General features: G+C 47.0%; 1 long non-coding RNA gene across 1 annotated transcript; it reads right to left on the reverse strand.

Annotated features, from left to right (window-relative positions):
• Positions 1-355: 355 nt before the first annotated feature.
• Positions 356-11,440, reverse strand: LOC115458577. The gene is made up of 3 exons (XR_003940087.1): positions 11,401-11,440; positions 2,739-2,835; positions 356-535 (listed from the first exon to the last, which is right to left on the reverse strand). It is a non-coding gene; the product is annotated as an uncharacterized LOC115458577 (long non-coding RNA).
• Positions 11,441-23,899: the final 12,459 nt, after the last annotated feature.

The raw sequence follows: 23,899 nt of genomic DNA on the forward strand, positions 1-23,899 counted from the left end.
TTTAAACCCTAAAGCATTGTGGGATATATAGTCCATGATTCTACCCATTAAAATCCAGGCTGCAGACCCTGTAATATATTAGCAAGTAATTTAAAAGTAGAACCCAGTTTCATACCCAAAGTCAGACAGAGGAGAAATATTGGGCTTAACCACTGCCCAAAGGGTTTCACCATAAAAGGGAGGGTGAGGATTTTTACAGCTATCCCCTCTGTGAAGAAGGGTGGAAGATGATTGAGAATGAGGTGGAGAATATTTGTGTACAGCCTCTGGGGTCTCTCTCAGCCCTGTCAATCTGAGATACTTGCTACAAATATTAACCTCATTGTATTTAGACAACAATAAGACAATCACTGAATGATGCTGCAAAGGTTTTATTTACTCTAATAGAAAGTAACCAGAGCTCCGGTAATGTCACCGGGAGTCCCTGGAGGGCTGTGGGAGTAGAGGGTACAGGGGTGGTGTCCTCAGGCTGGAGAAAGACTCTTCTGAATTTCAACAGTGAGGCTGGTCCAAAATCAAGTACAGGTCTGGTTCACTAGAGGAGGAGAGAGAAGTGGAAAAGCATGAGCAGAACCAGGGGGAATATCTCGCCCCCACCTCACAACATCATATAGAGCACTAACACTCCTACCTAGATCCTGAAACTCAGAGCAGTGGAAGGAGTTCCTGATATGTCCTCAGCTATGTAGAGTCACAGAGCTCAGAGCAGGAGTTATTAAAACAAACTTGGCTACAGTCCCAGTAAAAAGCCCTCAGAGGAGTCTCAAGTCACAGTAGAGAACATTTTGAAGAGTGCCAACCTTATTAATTTTTGAAATATGACCTATTAGATCCCACGACTGCCTCATGAATAAGTCCTGTGACTCTAAAAAGGGCTTCCATTTATCCTTTATTGAAGGGGAGTGTTCTGGATCTTACTCAGGTTGAGAGCTATCGTCCTATTTCATCTTTGACATCATAAATATTGGTGGCGGAGCCGGTGGTGGGAGGCGGGGCTGGTGGTTGGGAGGCGGGCGATAGTGCTGGGCAGACTTATACTGTCTGTGCCAGAGCCGGTGGTGGGAGGCGGGGCTGGTGGTTGGGAGGCGGGGGATAGTGTTGGGCAGACTTATACGGTCTGTGCCAGAGCCGGTGGTGGGAGGCGGGGCTGGTGGTTAGGAGGTGGGGATAGTACTGGCCAGAATTATTACGGTCTGTGCCAGAGCCGGTGGTGGGAGGCGGGGCTGGTGGTTGGGAGGCGGGGATAGTGCTGGGCAGACTTGTACGGTCTGTGCCAGAGCCGGTGGTGGGAGGCGGGGCTGGTGGTTGGGAGGCGGGGATAGTGCTGGGCAGACTTGTACGGTCTGTGCCCTGAAAATGACAGTTACAAATCAAGGTAAGATATACATAAAAAGTAGCACATATGAGTTTGTCTTGTTGGGCAGACTGGATGGACCGTGCAGATCTTTTTCTGCCGTCATCTACTACGTATGTTACTATTTATAAATATTGCTTAACATGTTGTATTCCTTAGGTATTCAGGGTAGTGTGTTGGTTCTGCTCTATTCTATAGAGCCTTTTAAGGATGGTCTGTTATCACAACAGGTGTCTCTCATGGTTCCACCATTTCTGCAATATTTAATATTTAATGCCAATCTGTTGTGTATTGCCATGATCGGAAGTCCATTATCATCTCTATACTGATGATACTCAGTTTTGTTTTCTTGTGCTGCAATTCCTTTCTGATACTTTGTCTTTTCTGACAATCTACTTGCAAAACTTAAGCGCCTGGTGAAATGCCAATAGATTAAGGCTGAATCTAGGGGAAACTCTGAATATGTTTGTCTATTCATTTTGAATCTGGGACTTGGCCTGGTGCAGTAAACTTTGCAGGAGCTGAAATTGCTAATATTAGAGAGTGAAAGTACCTCAGAGAAACCTTGGACTCTGTTATCCTTCAAATCTGAAGAAACGGTTCTCTGAAGATAATTTTCGGACTGTTCTGCAAGCTCTGGTACTTACAGTATTGGATTACTGCAATTTTCTGTACTTAGGCCTCTTGCCATCAGTGACTGATTTTTAAATCTTTGAGAGCTGATGATTCTCCCTCACTAACCTGTTTTAGCTTCTATCAACCCTCTCGTAGTTTGCCTTCTATTGATAAGTGCTTATTGAATATTCCGTCATCTAAACATGTCAAGCATGTACACCACTTTGGGCAATTTGGTTACTGTGATTTTTAAATATTTTAACTAACGAACTAACTAAATCTCACTGTAATACGGAAATGCCACTCTACGTTTTCAGTGACCGTCTTGTGTTAGGGGGATTTGGTGGCACTACACTTGTGTCAGTGTGATATTGATACACTATGGAATGTATTAATTTCATTTATCTGAGAGAACTAAGCGGACTGTGAGATTTTCATGGACATACTACCTAGTTGTATATATGGTAATGGAGTTATACTAATTCACATTCTTTTGGTCTGGTGTCCTTTTTCCTGTTTCCCTGGGTTCCATCTCAGTCAGATTTAGCCTCCTTTGGGCTGTGGTTGTCAGGAACCTTCATTCAGGTGTTGCTCCCTGAGGTTTAAATCCCCCTCACTGGTAACCCCATTTCCATCCCACCCACCCATTTCAGCTCCTAAACTCTGCCTGAGAGGCACAGATGCAGCTCCTGTGATAGAGAAGGGAGGGGTATTGCCAGGGGTCCAGTGATACCTGAATTATTTTCTTTCTACGGAGCTCAATACTCACATTTTCTCTCATGGTAGACTAGAAGATTTCTCCCGTACGCATTGCACAACAACAATCCAGAGCTTCTATAAGTGATAATTTCCTCTCATATTTAGTTCTGTAATATAAGACACAGAGATTGAGGTTGTACACAGAACACACACCAACCCTCACCGATGACAGAACATGGGGCCAAAATTAGGAATGCTTTGTGCAATAACAACGATGGGACCTGACGCAGCTTTGCAAAACATGTCATGTTGGCTCAAGTCCAAAATATATAATCAAGAAGCTTTAAGATACATGAAGTATGAATTTTAAAATAATTATGACAAGATAAGTTTTGATATTTTGGATTTCTGTGATAAATTTGGGACCGAAGATGAGACAAGTGAGTTATCATCAAGAAAATTTTGCCTGTTCTGGAGTCTATACAGGGGAGAATGTTTCCTCTTACAGCTTACTAAAAAAATGATTCAGATCCTGGTATCACCTCATGGCAGCAACACACAGTCCCTCCACTGCCAACTACTTGTCAAGCAAACCACAACCCTGCAAGGAAGGTTATTCCGAGTCTGTAAACCTTCCAAACCAGATTCATAACCATCTCCACGTCATGTCCCACTCTTCTACAACTTGTCTCAATTTCCCCAGGCATCTAATCACACTTGCAGATGCGACAGGGGTGGTCACACAAGGCCCCATGCTCCTTGGGGCCTTGCATCTCTGCTACGTCTGTCCTCCTGTCTCGGAACACCTTCCTTCTCCGTACCTTAATGTGCATCTACATTTCCTTTTGATGCCACTTCCTGTTTCTGTAAGGGTAGGATGCAGCAATGAAGAGACTCTGGGCTCAGCAGCTGATGGGATATGAAAATCACTGCTGCTGTATGCCACTCTCTACTGAAATGTGGTGGATGCACATCAAAATATGGGTAGAGGTGGTGATAATAGCTTATGGTGGTGGGTGCTAGCAGGGGTAGGGGCCCCTCTGAAGTGGTCTGCATTCGGCACCCCCCAATTGCTAAGACCGGTCATGAATGCGTACTTCCTGTTGCCTTGTGAGCAGGACCTGAGAGGAAACTTGCCATACACTTAAGATGTGAGACCTGGCAGCACAACACTGTTCTTTTCACTGCTGAGGGAGTGTTAAGAAAAGGAGATGCTGGACTGAGGGGGACAGAGAGGGGAGATGCTGAGCCAACAGAGGAGAAATGCTGGATAGAGGGAAGGAGAGAGAAAAGGAACCTGATGATTGCATTTGATAGGGTGGTAGAGGGTCTGATGCTAGGGTTGAGGATGGGAGAAAAGGGCCGATGGTGGCAGATCTAATCTACTACTACTTAACATTTCTAGAGCGCTACTAGGGTTACGCAGCGCTGTACAATTTAACAAAGAGAGACAGTCCTTGCTCAAAGAGCTTACAACTTAATAGACAAGTGAACGGTCGGTCCGATAGGGGCAGGTCAAATTGGGGCAGTCTGGATTCACTGAACGGTAAGGGTTAGGTGCCGAACGCAGCATTGAAGAGTGGGCTTTAAGCAAAGACTTGAAGACGGGCAGGGAGGGGGCTTGGCGTAAGGGTTCAGGAAGGTTGTTCCAAGCATAGGGTGAGGCGAGGCAGAATGAGCGGAGCCTGGAGTTGGCGGTGGTGGGGAAGGGTACTGAGAGGAGGGATTTATCCTGTGAACGGAGGTTACGGGCGGGAACGTAAGGGGAGATGAGGGTAGAAAGATAGTGAGGGGCAGCAGACTGAGTGCATTTGTAGGTAAGAAGGAGAAGCTTGAATTGAATGCGGTATCTGATCGGAAGCCAGTGAAGTGACCTGAGGAGAGGGGTGATATGAGTATATCGGTTCTGGCAGAATATGAGACGTGCAGCAGAGTTCTGAACAGACTGAAGGGGGGATAGATGGCTAAGTGTGAAGCCGGTGAGGAGTAAGTTGCAGTAGTCCAGGTAATGAGAGCGTGGACGAGAGTTCGGGTGGTGTGTTCAGAGAGGAAAGGGCGAATTTTGCTGATGTTAAAGAGGAAGAAGCGACAGGTCTTGGCTATCTGCTGGATATGCGCAGAGAAGGAGAGAGAGGAGTCAAAGATGACTCCGAGGTTGCGGGCAGATGAGACGGGGAGGATGAGGGTGTTATCAACTGAGATAGAAAGTGGAGAAAGAGGAGAAGTGGGTTTTGGTGGAAAGACGATAAGCTCGGTCTTGGACATGTTCAGTTTCAGGTGGCGGTTGGACATCCAGGCAGCAATGTCGGATAAGCAGGCCGATACCTTTGCCTGGGTCTCCGCGGTGATGTCTGGTGTGGAGAGATACAGTTGGGTGTCATCAGCATAGAGATGATACTGGAAACCATGAGATGAGATCATGGAGCCCAGGGAAGAGGTGTAGATTGAGAAGATTGCCAAGTTTATATACCACACAAATCCCATCATGATATTCTAGGCAGTTTACAATACAAGAAGTTGCACAGAAGCAGGATAGAACAGAATAGTAAGATTAACAAAAGGTCTTCAGTTTCTTATACAACCATGCATAGTTACCTAACTTTGGTAAAGAATTCCATTCAGTAATAGCATCAATCTGATGTTTAAATCTTATATTTCCAAAAACCGGGTACCTCAGTACTAAATTTTCCTGCATTCTGACAGAATTATTTAAAGTAAATGTGAAAAGAACTGACTTAACAATTCATAATTCCCATACAGCACTTGATAGACCAAACAAAGCACTTTAAAAATGATTCGTGCAGGAGTGGAAGTTAGTCGGATCTGATGTGGGGTCTGGGAGAAAGGGGAGATAACTGCAGACCTGAGGATTGGATAAGGGGGCTGAAGTGGGAGATTGCAGAGAGATGAGAGAAGAGGTGAGTAGAGAGGAGAGATAATTGGAAGGAATAAAGGTGCAGAGAAGAAAGGAGAGAAAGGGTGGTGAAGAAACAGAAGCAAGAAAAAGGCTGGGGTAAGGACAATAGAAGTGTCTGACAGATGTACTTGCCTGCCTTCAAGCCTGCACAACTACCTAACTGCCTCCCCGCCTGCCTACCAGCTCATCTATCACCTACCAGCCTCCCTGACCATGGCCCCTTTACACATTCTCTAAATCGCCCTGTCCCTTCCTAATCTTTTCTCCCTCCCCCCACCGCTGTCCACCGCAGGTACTCATTGCCCACCCATGTCCCCTCCCATCCTACTCACTACTGCATTGCCATACCCACACCCGTCCCACACCACCTCACCATCTCTTCTATCCCCCCACTCCTTCCTAGCTCTCAACCTTCAACACTTCCTTCCTGCCATTAGCCCATTCCCATTCCTAGTAAGCTCATCCCGTCTTCGTCGCCTTCGTCGCCCTACCTCCCCCACCCTCCTCCGCTCTCTCCTGCTCCTTCTCCTACTATCGGCCGGAGACATTAATCCCAATCCAGGCCCTCTACACATGCCCTCATCTTATCCATGCAAACGCTTCCGAGACATCTCCAATCTCATTCCTGTTCCCCTCCTTCCCCCTTCTTCCCTCCCCTTCTCATGCGCCCTGTGGAACGCCCGCTCCGTGTGCAACAAACTTCTCCTCATCCACGATCTCTTTATCTCCCGCTCCCTTCATCTGCTCACCCTAACTGAAACCTGGCTCACCCCCGATGACTCGGCCTCAGTCGCGGCTCTATGCCATGGAGGCTCTCTCTTCTCCCACACCCCCCACCCAGTCGGCCGCGGAGGAGGTGTCGGGTTACTACTCTCACCTGCCTGTAGTTTTCAACCCCTCCCCCTACCACAATCTCACTGCTTCTCATCCTTTGAAGTTCACTCCATCCGTCTATTCTACCCGTTGCCACTCAGAATTGCAGTCATCTACCGCCCCCCTGATAAATCTCTCTCTTCCTTCCTCACTGACTTCGATGCCTGGCTTTCTGTTTTTCTTGACCCCTCATCTCCGTCCCTCATTCTCGGAGACTTTAACATACACGTTGACGACCCCTCCGACTCTCACGCTCCTCAGTTCCTCACTCTAACATCCTCCTTCGGTCTCCAGCTGTGCTCCACCACCCCTATTCACCGCGATGGCCATTGTATTGACCTCGTCCTCTCCTTTTCCGGCTCACCCTCCAATTTCCACACCTCGGCTCTTCCTATCTCTGACCATCACCTGATCACCTTCACCCTCCTTCACCCCCTCTCAGCCCCGCCCAACATTAACCACTACTTCTAGGAATCTCCAGGCTATTGACCCTCCCACCTTATCCTCTAGTATTTCTGATCTCCTCCCCTCTATCATGTCCTCCGAGTCTGTCGACAAGGCTGTCTCCACTTATAATGCCACTCTCTCCTCTGGACACCCTCGCACCATCCATCTCCCGTCCCACAAGGCGTACTAATCCTCAGCCCTGGTTAACCCCTTGCATTCGCTACCTTCGTTCCTGCGCCCAATCTGCTGAACGCCTCTGGAGGAAATCCCGCACCCATTCAGATTCCCTTCATTACAAATTCATGCTATCCTCCTTCCAGTCCTCCCTATTCCTTGCCAAACAGGACTACTACACCCAATTAACCAATTCTCTCAGCTCCAACCTTCGTCGTCTCTTCGCCACCCTTAACTCCCTCCTCAAAGTGCCCTCCTCTCCCACCCACCCCCCTCTCTCTCTCCTCAATCTCTGGCTGACTACTTCCACGACAAAGTGCAAAAGATCAACCTTGAATTCACTACCAAGCCACCTCCTCTTCTCTCTTCAGCCCCCTCCCTCAACCAACCAACTAACTCTTTCTCCTCCTTTCCTGTTATCACCGAGGAGGAAACCGCCCGCCTCCTTTCCTCCTTGAAATGCACAACCTGTTCCTCGGATCCCATCCCCACCAACTTACTGAACACCATCTCTCATACTGTCACCCCCTCCATCTGTCATATCCTCAACCTCTCTCTCTCCACTGCAACTGTCCCTGACACCTTCAAGCACGCCGTAGTCACACCTCTCCTCAAAAAACCTTCACTTGACCCGGCCTGTCCCTCCAACTACCGCCCCATCTCCCTCCTACCCTTCCTCTCCAAAATACTTGAGCGTGCCGTTCACAGCCGCTGCCTCGATTTCCTCTCTCAGGCCATCCTCGATCCACTTCAATCTGGTTTTTGCCCTCTACACTCGACATAAACAGCACTCTCTAAAGTCTGTAATGACCTGTTCCTTGCCAAATCTAGAGGCCATTACTCCATCCTTAATCTCCTCGATCTATCCGCCGCTTTCGACACTGTCAATCATGACTTACTTCTTGCCACACTGACCTCATTTGGATTCCAGGGCTCTGTCCTCTCCTGGTTCTCATCCTATCTCTCCCACCGTACCTTCAAAGTACACTCTCATGGATCCTCCTCCACCCCCATCCCACTCTCTGTCGGAGTTCCCCAGGGATCTGTCCTTGGACCCCTTCTTTTCTCAATCTACACCTCTTCCCTGGGCTCACTGATCTCATCCCATGGGTTCCAGTATCATCTTTATGCTGATGACACCCAGCTGTATCTCTCCATACTAGACATCACCATGGAGACCCAGGCCAAGGTGTCGGCCTGCTTATCCGACATTGCTGCTTGGATGTCCATCCACCACCTGAAACTGAACATGGCCAAGACCGAGCTTATCGCTTGAACCGATATACTCATATCACCCCTCTCCTCAAGTCACTTCACTGGCTTCCGATCAGATACCGGATACAGTTCAAGCTTCTCCTTCTTACCTACAAATGCACTCAGTCTGCAGCACCTCATTACCTCTCTAGCCTCATCTCCCCTTATGTTCCCGCCCGTAACCTCCGCTCACAGGACAAATCCCTCCTCTCAACACCCTTCTCCACCACCGCCAATTCCAGGCTCCGCCCATTCTGCCTCGCATCACCTTACGCATGGAATAAACAAACATAGAACACTAGCAAAGCTATACACAGGCTACAAGCCAGACGGTGCCTAAGCTAGCTAGTCCAAACAAACATAGAACACTAGCAAAGCTATACACAGGCTACAAGCCAGACGGTGCCTAAGCTGGCTAGTCTACACTAGGAACAATCACAGTCTTGGGATAGTGGCTAGCAAGGACGGCTAGTCTAACATTAGGAACAAACACAGTCTTGGGAAAGTGGCTAGCAAGGGCGGCTAGTCTAACATTAGGAACAAACACAGTCTTGGGATAATGGCTAGCAAGGGCGGCTAGTCTAACACTAGGAACAAACACAGTCTTGGGATAGTGGCTAGCAAGGGCGGCTAGTCTAACACTAGGAACAAACACAGTCTTGGGATAGTGGCTAGCAAGGGCGGCTAGTCTAAGACTAGGAACAATCACAGTCTTGGGATAGTGGCTAGCAAGGGCGGCTAGTCTAACACTAGGAACAAACACAGTCTTGGGATAGTGGCTAGCAAGGGCGGCTAGTCTAAGACTAGGAACAATCACAGTCTTGGGATAGTGGCTAGCAAGGGCGGCTAGTCTAACACTAGGAACAAACACAGTCTTGGGATAGTGGCTAGCAAGGGCGGCTAGTCTAACACTAGGAACAAACGCAGAGAACTAGCAGAGCTATGCACAGGCTACAAGCCAGACGGTGCCTAAGCTAACTAGTCATGCTCTGGAAACAAACACAGAGACCTAGCAGAGCTATGCACAGGTTACAAGCCACACGGTGCCTAAGCTAACTAGTCTAAACAAACATAGAACACTAGCAAAGCTATACACAGGCTACAAGCCAGACGGTGCCTAAGCTAGCTAGTCCAAACAAACATAGAACACTAGCAAAGCTATACACAGGCTACAAGCCAGACGGTGCCTAAGCTGGCTAGTCTACACTAGGAACAATCACAGTCTTGGGATAGTGGCTAGCAAGGACGGCTAGTCTAACATTAGGAACAAACACAGTCTTGGGAAAGTGGCTAGCAAGGGCGGCTAGTCTAACATTAGGAACAAACACAGTCTTGGGATAATGGCTAGCAAGGGCGGCTAGTCTAACGTTAGGAACAAACACAGTCTTGGGATAGTGGCTAGCAAGGGCAGCTAGTCTAACATTAGGAACAAACACAGTCTTGGGATAGTGGCTAGCAAGGGCGGCTAGTCTAACACTAGGAACAAACACAGTCTTGGGATAGTGGCTAGCAAGGGCGGCTAGTCTAACACTAGGAACAAACACAGTCTTGGGATAGTGGCTAGCAAGGGCGGCTAGTCTAAGACTAGGAACAATCACAGTCTTGGGATAGTGGCTAGCAAGGGCGGCTAGTCTAAGACTAGGAACAATCACAGTCTTGGGATAGTGGCTAGCAAGGGCGGCTAGTCTAAGACTAGGAACAATCACAGTCTTGGGATAGTGGCTAGCAAGGGCGGCTAGTCTAAGACTAGGAACAATCACAGTCTTGGGATAGTGGCTAGCAAGGGCGGCTAGTCTAACACTAGGAACAAACACAGTCTTGGGATAGTGGCTAGCAAGGACGGCTAGTCTAACATTAGGAACAAACAGTCTTGGGAAAGTGGCTAGCAAGGGCGGCTAGTCTAACATTAGGAACAAACACAGTCTTGGGATAATGGCTAGCAAGGGCGGCTAGTCTAACGTTAGGAACAAACACAGTCTTGGGATAGTGGCTAGCAAGGGCAGCTAGTCTAACATTAGGAACAAACACAGTCTTGGGATAGTGGCTAGAAAGGGCGGCTAGTCTAACACTAGGAACAAACACAGTCTTGGGATAGTGGCTAGCAAGGGCGGCTAGTCTAACACTAGGAACAAACACAGTCTTGGGATAGTGGCTAGCAAGGGCGGCTAGTCTAACACTAGGAACAAACACAGTCTTGGGATAGTGGCTAGCAAGGGCAGCTAGTCTAACACTAGGAACAAACACAGTCTTGGGATAGTGGCTAGCAAGGGCGGCTAGTCTAACACTAGGAACAAACACAGTCTTGGGATAGTGGCTAGCAAGGGCGGCTAGTCTAACACTAGGAACAAACACAGAGAACTAGCAGAGCTATGCACAGGCTACAAGCCAGACGGTGCCTAAGCTAACTAGTCATGCTCTGGAAACAAACACAGAGACCTAGCAGAGCTATGCACAGGCTACAAGCCACACGGTGCCTAAGCTAACTAGTCTAAACAAACACACAGCACTAGCAAAGCTATACACAGGCTACAAGCCAGACGGTGCCTAAGCTAACTAGTCTAAACAAACACACAGCACTAGCAAAGCTATACACAGGCTACAAGCCAGACGGTGCCTAAGCTAGCTAGTCCAAACAAACATAGAACACTAGCAAAGCTATACACAGGCTACAAGCCAGACGGTGCCTAAGCTGGCTAGTCTACACTAGGAACAATCACAGTCTTGGGATAGTGGCTAGCAAGGACGGCTAGTCTAACATTAGGAACAAACACAGTCTTGGGATAATGGCTAGCAAGGGCGGCTAGTCTAACGTTAGGAACAAACACAGTCTTGGGATAGTGGCTAGCAAGGGCAGCTAGTCTAACATTAGGAACAAACACAGTCTTGGGATAGTGGCTAGCAAGGGCGGCTAGTCTAACATTAGGAAGAAACACAGTCTTGGGATAGTGGCTAGCAAGGGCGGCTAGTCTAACACTAGGAACAAACGCAGAGAACTAGCAGAGCTATGCATAGGCTACAAGCCACACGGTGCCTAAGCTAGCTAGATTAAACAAACATAGAAACTCACACAGAGCAAACACTGAAACTGTGTACAGAGCACTCCATACACCAGGACCTTTAGATGAGATGCAAAGGCCAGGACTGTAGTCTCCATGTGATTAATAAAGCCCTCAACACCAGAGCCACAGCTGCAGCAATCACCTTGCAACCAAACAGAGGCTTGACACACAGAGCAGTCAGCCCATAGGAAGGAACAGCGGGAGCCATCTTGGATACTGGCAAAGAGGAGTAGGCGGCAGCCATCTTGGAAGAGGCAAAGCCCACACAGGTGAGGTTCAGTAGGGCAATCAGCACCCTGAGCCAGAGAGAAACTAAGACAGAGACAGACACAGAGACAAGCAGAAGCCAGCACAGCCACTGACTCCCAGAAACAGGGTAAGTCTGAGGGTTGTCACGGCCACGGACGGGACAAAACCAATAGAACCAGGTTATTCTGTCATGACCCTCATTTTACCTCTCTCCTCCTCTAACTCAGCTGGAAGTAAACTAGTCCCTCATAGCATAAATATGAAGAGAAAGGAGTAAACTTATACTCCCTTGTGGGTATGTAGACAGGTCTCAGCCTAAGTAATGCAGAAAAGCTTGTCATCTCTGTATTTTCTTGCACCAGATTCCACTTTACCATAGCTTTAGACAGATGGACATGGTTTTATTTTTCTATTGTTATTATCCAAATTCTGCTATGGTACCTTCCACAAATGAGAACTGTGGCCAGGGGTGTTCTGGTAAATTTTTAACAACGGGCTCTCTCTCTCTCTCCGGGCATAGCCGGCTCTGAAATTTTTTTTTTTTTTTTTTTGGGGGGGGGGGGGGGGGGGGGAATACATGCCTCTCTCTCCCCTCCCGTGTGCGGGCATGCTAGGCATACGTTTGCCGAGCCCCACCAGCCAATAAATGGACTGCCAACATTCTCTGCTGCTTGTTTCTGGCTCTGAGCAGCATGATGGAACCTTCTTGCGCTTGCATGAAAAGTCCCAGCCTGATGCTCAGAGCCAGAAACAAGGAGCAGGGAGCAGCAGCAGTCTATTTACTTGGCTAGTGGGGCCAGCATCACTGTCAGCAAAGTAAAAGAGAATTCAGGAGGGGGTCCAAGCACAAAGGGAGTCAGTTGTTAAAGTAGCCATGGAGGACCCTACTTTAACAACCGGCTCCCAAAATTCTTAAAAACTTAACAAACGGCTCTCGCAAGCCTGTGAGAGCCCACTCCAGCACACCACTGACTGTGGCTGATGAGAGAGGTGGGTCTTCTAGACCAGTTTAACTGGTACCTTATGAAGAAGATTAAAGGTAAAAACTAAATTATCCCAGATGCTTCTTCCTCAGTGAGGAAGAATGCAGAGCAAGATAATTCTTGTGCCAGAACTAATATTAGTCTTCACCTCACGAAACACAAACAGCAGCTGAGCAGCACTCCCCGCGGCCCCACACAACAGGTACAGGAGCCAGCATAGTGCTCTGCACCAGCAAGCAGCAGCCCAGGTAAAATAAAAATACATCTATTTTTAAAATTTTAATGTGTACAGAGTGACTCAGAGTGTAATCAAAATGCTGGCTGGTGATGGGCTTCTGGGTGGGGTCAGTACTTCACTGCCTAGAGCAAAAAAGATATATTTAATCATTAATAATGATGGCTCTGGTGATGGGCTTCTGGGTGGGGGGGGGGGGGGTGGACTTCACTGCCTAGGGCAAAAAAAAAAAGGTATATTTAATCACTAAATATACCTGTTTTGCCCTAGCAGTGAAGAGCCCACCCCCACTCAGAAACTCACCAGCAATACATTTTAATAGTGACCAGGTTCATTTTAAAAAGGTTGTCTATTTTTCATGTTGGTGGTGGGTTTTTGGAAGTGGATGGTCTCTGCAGTGCCTAGGTTAAAATTTGTTTAAAAGTGTGGGTGGTCTTCTTTGGGTGGAGGTGGGATCTGCAGTTCCCAGAACATTAAAAAAAAAGTCTTATATTTAATGTCATGGGGGGTGGGTTGGGAGTACTAAGCTACAAGGAGGGGTGGGGTGGTAAGATAGGGCTAATACTTAACTATGGGATGGATGGTGGGGAAGGGAAGGATAGATACTGGGCTACAGGGATGGATGGGGGGTAAAGTAGAGAAGAGACGGGCTGATTCTGGGCTATGGGATTGGATGGGGGGTAAAGTAGAGAAGAGACGGGCTGATTTTGGGCTACAGGGATGGATGGGGGTAAAGTAGAGAAGAGACGGGCTGATTCTGGGCTATGGGATTGGATGGGGGGTAAAGTAGAGAAGAGACGGGCTGATTCTGGGCTACAGGGATGGATGGGGGTAAAGTAGAGAAGAGACGGGCTGATTCTGGGCTATGGGATTGGATGGGGGGTAAAGTAGAGAAGAGACGGGCTGATTCTGGGCTATAGGATTGGATGGGGGGGTAGGGAAGGGAAAAGCTGATGTTGGATTACTTGGATGAATGGGGGGTAAGGGAAAGGAAAGATCTTTGTTTTATGTTTTTGTGATATGTTTTAAAGCTATGTGTGTTGAATTGTGATCCGCTTAGAATTGCAGAGATAGTGTGGTATAGAAATTTAGAAAATAAATATTTCTAATTTTTGGTCTTTTATTCTGTAATTGACGAGGGTTGGTCTGTGGGTCTGCATGTGACTGAGCAGGTGAAGGATATGTGCCAAACTGTGGCAATTTTATTTTGTCAGCATCAGAATAGAGAGAAAACAGTAGAGCCAAAGGAAGGGAAAAAGACTTCAAAGATATTTTACCTGTTTTGCTTAATCAGGCATTTACATTTGTTATAAAACAAAGTTTGAAGGATATAGGCAAACGTATCAACACACATAACAGAATCCTGCAATATAATTACAGCAATGGCAATTATAGAAGACTTATATCTGGTCAAGTTTGATATGGCATAATGTAATTATATTTAAAAATATTGTTTTTTTTTCATTTCCATTAAAGTATATATGTGGTTTATGATGATACAGGGCAACTGTTGGGCAAGCTACTTAGAAATCCATCATCAAGTGCATTCTAAGGCATTATTTTGTAGTATCCCAAGAAACACTACTCATACTTATATACATAGTGCCCACCCATATTAGCTCTGGGCCCACCCAAAATGTCAGGTCTGGCTACGCCACTATATCCAACTGAAACAGCTTTAGACTTGTTACAGATGGACCAAGAATTTAAAAAAAACGAGAATGTGGATTGCTTTGTTTTGAGTGAATGGGGATGACGGCTGTGCTGGTAAGGGGAAACTTAGATTGTCCTAATTGGCTTCCTTGCTTACAGTGGACTAGACAGGCTCACTTCCACTCCTGTCTATTAAACCTCCTTGCAGCAGATAATAGGTTTGCTTGATGTGATTTGAGTGTATGGCAATGACGGCTGCATGGGGGAGTGGAAACAGAGATTAACCAAATTGGCTTCCTTGCTTACAGTGGACTAGACAGGCTCACTTCCACTCCTGTCTATTAAACCTCCTTGCAGCAGATAATAGGTTTGCTTGATGTGATTTGAGTGTATGGCAATGACGGCTGCATGGGGGAGTGGAAACAGAGATTAACCAAATTGGCTTCCTTGCTTACAGTGGACTAGACAGGCTCACTTCCACTCCTGTCTATTAAACCTCCTTGCAGCAGATAATAGGTTTGCTTGATGTGATTTGAGTGTATGGCAATGACGGCTGCATGGGGGAGTGGAAACAGAGATTAACCAAATTGGCTTCCTTGCTTACAGTGGACTAGACAGGCTCACTTCCACTCCTGTCTATTAAACCTCCTTGCAGCAGATAATAGGTTTGCTTGATGTGATTTGAGTGTATGGCAATGACGGCTGCATGGGGGAGTGGAAACAGAGATTAACCAAATTGGCTTCCTTGCTTACAGTGGACTAGACAGGCTCACTTCCACTCCTGTCTATTAAACCTCCTTGCAGCAGATAATAGGTTTGCTTGATGTGATTTGAGTGTATGGCAATGACGGCTGCATGGGGGAGTGGAAACAGAGATTAACCAAATTGGCTTCCTTGCTTACAGTGGACTAGACAGGCTCACTTCCACTCCTGTCTATTAAACCTCCTTGCAGCAGATAATAGGTTTGCTTGATGTGATTTGAGTGTATGGCAATGACGGCTGCATGGGGGAGTGGAAACAGAGATTAACCAAATTGGCTTCCTTGCTTACAGTGGACTAGACAGGCTCACTTCCACTCCTGTCTTTTAAACCTCCTTGCAGCAGATAATAAGTTTGCTTGATGTGATTTGAGTGTATGGCAATGACGGCTGCATGGGGGAGTGGAAACAGAGATTAACCAAATTGGCTTCCTTGCTTACAGTGGACTAGACAGGCTCACTTCCACTCCTGTCTATTAAACCTCCTTGCAGCAGATAATAAGTTTGCTTGATGTGATTTGAGTGTATGGCAATGACGGCTGCATGGGGGAGTGGAAACAGAGATTAACCAAATTGGCTTCCTTGCTTACAGTGGACTAGACAGGCTCACTTCCACTCCTGTCTATTAAACCTTGCAGCAGATAATAGGTTTGCTTGATGTGATTTGAGTGTATGGCAATGACGGCTGCATGGGGGAGTGGAAACAGAGATTAACCAAATTGGCTTCCTTGCTTACAGTGGACTAGACAGGCTCACTTCCACTCCTGTCTATTAAACCTCCTTGCAGCAGATAATAGGTTTGCTTGATGTGATTTGAGTGTATGGCAATGACGGCTGCATGGGGGAGTGGAAACAGAGATTAACCAAATTGGCTTCCTTGCTTACAGTGGACTAGACAGGCTCACTTCCACTCCTGTCTTTTAAACCTCCTTGCAGCAGATAATAAGTTTGCTTGATGTGATTTGAGTGTATGGCAATGACGGCTGCATGGGGGAGTGGAAACAGAGATTAACCAAATTGGCTTCCTTGCTTACAGTGGACTAGACAGGCTCACTTCCACTCCTGTCTATTAAACCTTGCAGCAGATAATAGGTTTGCTTGATGTGATTTGAGTGTATGGCAATGTCGGCTGCATGGGGGAGTGGAAACAGAGATTAACCAAATTGGCTTCCTTGCTTACAGTGGACTAGACAGGCTCACTTCCACTCCTGTCTATTAAACCTCCTTGCAGCAGATAATAAGTTTGCTTGATGTGATTTGAGTGTATGGCAATGACGGCTGCATGGGGGAGTGGAAACAGAGATTAACCAAATTGGCTTCCTTGCTTACAGTGGACTAGACAGGCTCACTTCCACTCCTGTCTATTAAACCTTGCAGCAGATAATAGGTTTGCTTGATGTGATTTGAGTGTATGGCAATGTCGGCTGCATGGGGGAGTGGAAACAGAGATTAACCAAATTGGCTTCCTTGCTTACAGTGGACTAGACAGGCTCACTTCCACTCCTGTCTATTAAACCTCCTTGCAGCAGATAATAAGTTTGCTTGATGTGATTTGAGTGTATGGCAATGACGGCTGCATGGGGGAGTGGAAACAGAGATTAACCAAATTGGCTTCCTTGCTTACAGTGGACTAGACAGGCTCTCTTCACCCACTACTACTACTTAACATTTCTAAGGCGCTACTAGGGCCCCGCGCCTGGGGTCGCCCCGCCCGCCGCTCCCCCCCCTCCCCAACGATTGATCGCTGTCCTGTAAAAAAATTGAGAAGCGTCCGAGTAGCAGGCAGCGCCTCGCGTCTGCCCTGCTAGTAAAAATCTCCTGCACGTCGTCGGGCCGGCCTTCCCGCATTAAGTCCCGCCCTTCTCCGAGGTAATAAGCTCTTCCCGCATTGTCCCGCCCTCCTCTGAGGTAATAGCCTATTACCTCAGGAGGGCGGGACTTAATGCGGGAAGAGCCTATTACCTCAGAGGAGGGCGGGACAATGCGGGAAGGCCGGCCCGACGACGTGCAGGAGATTTTTACTAGCAGGGCAGACGTGAGGCGCTGCCTGCTACTCAGCGCTTCTCAATTTTTTTTTAAAGTTAGTGGGTGCAGCAGGAGGAGAACAGAGTTGGTAGGTGGGTCGGGTCGGGTTGGGGGGGACTCAGATGGGAGAAGGGTGTGGGATGGGGGTTCTCAGTTGGGGGGAGGGGTAAGGGGGACTCAGATGGGAGAAGGGTGTGGGATGGGGGTTCTCAGTTGGGGGGGAGGGGGTAAGGGGGACTCAGATGGGAGAAGGGTGTGGGATGGGGGTTCTCAGTTGGGGGAAGGGGTAAGGGGGACTCAGATGGGAGAAGGGTGTGGGATGGGGGTTCTCAGTTGGGGGAAGGGGGTAAGGGGGACTCGGAGAAGGGTGTGGGATGGGGGTTCTCAGTTGGGGGGAGGGGGTAAGGGGGACTCAGATGGGAGAAGGGTGTGGGATGGGGGTTCTCAGATGGGAGAAGGGGGCTGGAACTGGGGTTTGAGAAGGGGCCATATGGGAAATGGGGGCTATGCATGGGGCTGGTGGGAAAATGGGGCATGCTTGGATCAGGTGGGAGAATGGTTCTGGGGCTGAAAAGCGGGGCTCTAATACAAGGCATATGGATGAAGGGGGCTGAAAAGGAGGGTAGGTGGGATAAGGGGACTAGTACTGGGACTGGAGGCTGAAAAGGGGCAGGGGCTGAAACTGTGGGTACTGGGGCTGAAAAGGAGATAGGGAGAAGTGGCTGGGGCTGAAGCTTGGGACTGGTGGGAGAAAAGGGCTGGGGCTGAAATGGGGGACTGGTGGGATAGTGGGGCTGAAAAAAAGGGGCAGAGAGAGGGGCAGATCCTGGATGGAAGGGGGAGCGAGAGGGAGGGCAGACCCGGATGGATGGGAGAGGGAGGGCAAATGGTGGATTGAAGGGGCAGAGAGAAAGGGCAGACAGTGGATGGAAGGTATAGAAAGGGCAGACAGTGAATGGAAGGGGCAGAGATAGAGGGCAGATGTGCACGGAAGGGGCAGGGAGAGAGGGCAGACATTGGATGGAGGGGACAGCAGAGAGGGCAGACACTGGATGGCAGAGAGAGAGCGAAGACAGATGCTGGATGGAAGGAAGACAGTGAAAAGAAGATGAGGAAAGCAGAAACCAGAGACGACAAACTGTAAATAAAATATATATTTTTATTTTTTTGCTTTAGGATATAGTATTGTAGCTGTGTTAATAAATGTTTATAATAAGGTAATCTTTGTATTGGACTAATTTTAATACATTTTGTCAAACTTTCGGAGAACAAAGCCCCCTTCCTCAGGTCAGGATAGGATACTGTAACAGCTCTATACTGTATTGACCTGAGGACGGAGGTTTTGTCCTCTGAAAGCTAAATGTATTAGTCCAATAAAATGGTATTATTTTATTTTCTATATTTGTTTTATTTCTATTTGTTAATTTGTAAAGTGGTGATTGGTATTTGTTAGTTTTTTTTCAAATTTACATCCGTTGTCTTTATATTTTGCACAGTACTAGGGGGACATTTTCTGTTTCTGTGGTGTTGTATGCAGAGTCTGGCATCTTGGGGGTTCAGTTTAATTTTTGTCTAAATAGAAAGTTTAAATATTACTACTTATTCTATAGTGGATTAGGGTGTATCAGTGTTTGTGAAAAAGACATGGTTTTCAGTTGGCATTGACTGTGCAGGATCGACAAGCCCTGGAGCTGGGGGCCTTGGAGCTCGGAGGGAGGGGTGGCCGGCTCTGGAGCTAGGGTGGGGGTGGAGCTAGGGTGGGGCGGAGTTAGGGTGGGGGCGGGGCTAGGGTGGGGCCCCGTCAAATTGGTCTGCATAGGGCCCCGCACTTGCTAAGACCGGCCCTGAATGGAAGTAAAACCCGGCTGGCTCAATCCGTCCTCCTTTTTCTGGAGCCATATGGTAACACTAAAGAGGTGGGCTTTGAGCAAGGATTTGAAGATGGACAGGGAGGGGGCTTGGCGAATGGGCTCAAGGAGTTTATTCCAAGCATGGGGTGAGGCGAGGCAGAAGGGACGGAGCCTGGAGTTGGCGGTGGTGGAGAAGGGTACTGAAAGGAGGGATTTGTCTTGAGAGCGGAGGTTACAGGTAGGAACGTAGGGGGAGATGAGGGTAGAGAGGTAGGGAGGGGCTGCAGATCGAGTGCATTTGTAGGTTAGTAGGAGAAGCTTGAACTGTATGCGGTACCTAATCGGAAGCCAGTGCAGTGACTTGAGGAGAGGGGTGATATGAGTATATCGGTCCAGACGGAAGATAAGACGTGCAGCAGAGTTCTGAACGGACTGAAGGGGGGATAGATGGCTAAGTGGGAGGCCAGTGAGGAGTAGGTTGCAGTAGTCAAGGCGAGAGGTAATGAGAGAGTGGATGAGAGTTCGGGTGGTGTGCTCAGAGAGGAAAGGGCGAATTTTGCTAATGTTATAGAGGAAGAAGCGACAGGTCTTGGCTATCTGCTGGATATGCGCAGAGAAGGAGAGGGAGGAGTCGAAGATGACTCCAAGGTTGCGGGCAGATGAGACGGGGAGGATGAGGGTGTTATCAACTGAGATAGAGAGTGGAGGGAGAGGAGAAGTGGGTTTGGGTGGGAAGACAATAAGTTCGGTCTTGGCCATGTTCAGTTTCAGGTGGCGGTTGGACATCCAGGCAGCAATGTCGGATAAGCAGGCCTATACCTTGGCCTGGGTATTGCGAAGAAAAGAGCGGGGCGAAGCCTGGGGAGAAGAGAAGCACAATTTCAGGGCAGGCACTGACAGGTAACGCTGATCGCTGCCTCCCGGACGGCCGTTCCCCGAAGCCGCGGGAGAAAAGGCAGCGACAGCAATGAAGGATTTGGATGGGCGGGCCTGGAGGGAAAGTGGGTGGGCCTGGGCCCGTCCAGGCCCACCCGTGGCTACGCCCCTGCCTGGGAGGAGCTGGGTTATTTGCAATGATAAGTATGGCGTATTGTGATGTCCTAGTTACCCAGCGCCACACTGCTCTTAAGGTCCTCAACATAGGAAAGACTTTCAATACATTAGGCAGGCAACCCACTGGATTTTATTTATTTATTTATTTATTTATTGCATTTGTACCCCACCTTTTCCCACCTATTTGTAGGCTCAAAGTGGCTTACAGAGTGTGGTTATGACATAATCATTTCGTGATAACAGGTACAATTCTTATAGTTTGAATGTTGGTAAGAGAAAATAAGCATAGTCGTTTCATGATAACAAGTACAATTATTACTGTTTAAAGATTGGGTAAGGGAGGATAGACGGGAAGGTAAGTTAGAGGTGAGCTGTGGTGATTGTGTGATTTGATGGAGTAGTTTGTAGGCTATGTATTTTCCTTGTAGGTCTTTTGGAAGAGATGAGTTTTCAGAGATTTGCGGAAGTTAGTTAACTCGTCAATAGCTTTCAGGTCTGTAGGTAGAGCATTCCACAGCTGCGTGCTCAAGTAGGAGAAGGTGGTGGCATGTGTCAGTTTGTATTTCAGTCCTTTGCAGCTGGGAAAGTGCAGATTGAGATATTTGCGGGATGATCTTACAGTGTTTCTGGGAGGCAAGTCCACAAGGTTTAGCATGTAGATTGGGGCGTCTGCGTGTATAATTTTGTGTACTATCGTGCAGATCTTGAACTCAACACTTTCTTTGAGTGGGAGCCAGTGGAGTTTCTCTCTTAGGGGTTTAGCACTTTCATATTTATTTTTTCCAAATATGAGTCTGGCGGCTGTATTCTGGGCTGTTTGGAGTTTTTTGATAGCTTGTTCTTTGCAGCCGGCGTATAGTGCATTACAGTAGTCCAGGTGACTTATTACCATTGACTGTACCAGGGTGCGGAAGATATGTCTTGGGAAGAAAGGTTTTACTCTTTTGAGTTTCCACATTGAGTGGAACATTCTCTTCATTGTATTCTTCACATGAGTATCAAGTGTGAGGTTTCGGTCGATAGTCACTTCAAGAATGTTTAGGTTTTGCACGACGGGAAGAGAACAGTATGGTGTGGTTATTTTGGAGTAGGTGTTTTTGCTGTGTTGTGAGGTTAGTACAAGACATTGTGTTTTCTCTGCGTTGAGTTTCAGTTTGAACGCATTAGCCCAGGAGTGCATAGTTTGGAGGCTTTGATTGATCTCGTTGGTGATTTCGTTTAGATCCTGCTTGAATGGGATGTAGATCATGACATCGTCTGCATATATATAGGGATTGAAGTTTTGATTGGCTAGAAGTTTGGCTAGTGGTATCATCATTAGGTTGAAGAGAGTTGGTGATAGGGGGGATCCTTGGGGAACTCCGCATTCAGGTGTCCATGGGGATGATGTATGCGCGTTGATTGTACTTGGTATGATCTTGTGGTCAGGAATCCTTTGAACCATTTGAGAAGTGTGCCTCCTACTCCGAAGTATTTTAGTATATGTAATAGTATTTCATGGTTGACCATGTCGAAGGCGCTGGACATGTCAAATTGTAGGAGGAGTATGTTGTTGCCAGTTGCAATTGCTTGTTTGAAAGCGTTCATTGCCGATACTAGTACCGTTTCAGTACTGTGATTTGTCCGGAATCCTGACTGTGATTCGTGCAGAATTGAATGTTCGGTTAGGTAATCAGAGAGTTGTTTCGTCACTATGCCCTCCATGAGTTTAGTTATGAGCGGGATGGATGCTACTGGGCGATAGTTAGTTAGGTCCATTGTGCTTTTCTTTGCATCTTTTGGCAGTGGGGTAAGTAGGATGTTTCCTTTCTCTGTGGGAAAGAGGCCATTTTGAAGCCTGTAGTTTATGTGCCTCGTAAGGTCTTTTTTGAATTGTTTGGGAGCTGATTTTATTAGGCTATTGGGGCAAACGTTCAATTTGCATTGTGACTTAGCGTATTTTCCGAGCCATTTTGAGAATTCATCAGAAGATATCGTGTCAAACTTGGTCCATGATCGATCTGCTGGGCATTCCCCTAGTTTTGAGTCTAGGCATTCAAGGATGCTTGTGTACTCAGTTTTATTAGTAGGTATCATGAGTTGTAGCTTTGTGATTTTTTCGTTGAAGTACTTTGCAAGATTGGTTGCAGATGGGGTGTCTGTGTTGTTAGAGGTGACCGGTGTGGTGTTTAGGAGTTTGTTTACAAGTGTGAAGAGTTTGTGTGTGTCCTTGTAATTTGGTCCTATAGTGGTTTTGTAGTATGTTCTTTTAGTTAGTGTATTTGTATTTCCTTTGTAGTTTTTTCCAGTCATTGAGTGTATGTTCGTCTTTTTTCTTGATCCATGCTCGTTCTAATCTTCTGACTTGTGTTTTTAGTTCTTTCAATTCTTCACTGAACCATGGTATGGAATTTATTCTATGTGAGGTTCTGGTTTGTATTGGTGCTATGCTATTTAGTGTTGTTTTGCATCTGTTGTCCCATTCTTGGAGAAATTGGGAGGAGTCTGTGGGAGTTGTCCATTCGTCTGTAAAGAATTGTTGCCAGAATGTTTGCGGGTCAATTTTACCTCTCCTACTATATGTTTTAATCACTTGTTTTTGTTGTGTCTTTTTTGTTTTCCAACGTAAGGAGAGGTTTGCTTTGTAGTGATCGGTCCATGGCGTGGCTGTCCATTTTGTATCTGGAAGTGTGAGGTTGGATTCTGATGGGAATTTGTAGGTGATAATATCTAAGGTGTGTCCTTTTTTGTGGGTGGGTTGCATTTCTGGCCATAGTTCCCATAGTTGGAGGATCTATGGCGTATGTGACTAAAATGTACCCCCGGGATCAAAGTGGTCTCAATGTGAGTGAGAGAAAATTGTTCTGTGCCCCTAAACCAGTCATTAATATGACGCATTCCGCTGACCACTGTGAGATATCCAATATTCAGAAGTCCCATTCCTCTATGAGGCTTGGGGGTTTATATCAGGGCCAGTGTCAATCTGAGTCTTTGTCCTTTCCACAAATAGTGTTGTAGAAGTTTATGGAGCACATTCTCTTCCTTTACCCTTAAATACAAAGGTAGCTGTTGAAAAACATAAAGTCACTTAAGGGCAAAGAGCATGTTGAACAAGTGAATACAACTCCAGAGTGAAAGTGGATATACCTGCCAGTTAGTTTGATTTTTGTTTACTGTCAACCATGGAATATTACTACATATCCTAGAATACTTTGGAGTGAGAAGCAACGTTCTTAACTGGTTTAGAGGATTCCTGACCTCAAGATCACACCAAGTAACATCTAACGAGAAAATATCCAAACCCATTGGCCACCCGAATGTGGAGTTCCCCAAGGATCCCCCCTCTCACCAACCCTTTTCAACCTAATGATGATACCTCTAGCCAAGCTACTAGCCAATCAAAACCTCAACCCATACATATATGCAGATGATGTCACGATCTACATCCCATTCAAACATGGTCTAAAGGATATCTCCAATGAGATTAACCAAAGCTTCCAAATAATGCACTCCTGGGTAGATGCATTCCAGTTAAAACTCAACGCAGAAAAAACGCAATGTCTCATACTCACCTGACAACATAACACAAGTAAATTCACTACAATAACCACACCAAATATTTCCCTTCCCGTCTCAAACACACTGAAAATTCTCGGAATCACCATTGATCGAAACCTCACACTTGAAAACCACGTGAAGAATACAACTAAGAAGATGTTTC

This window comes from Microcaecilia unicolor, unplaced genomic scaffold (genome assembly GCF_901765095.1).
Source record: "Microcaecilia unicolor unplaced genomic scaffold, aMicUni1.1, whole genome shotgun sequence".
NCBI lineage: Eukaryota > Metazoa > Chordata > Amphibia > Gymnophiona > Siphonopidae > Microcaecilia > Microcaecilia unicolor.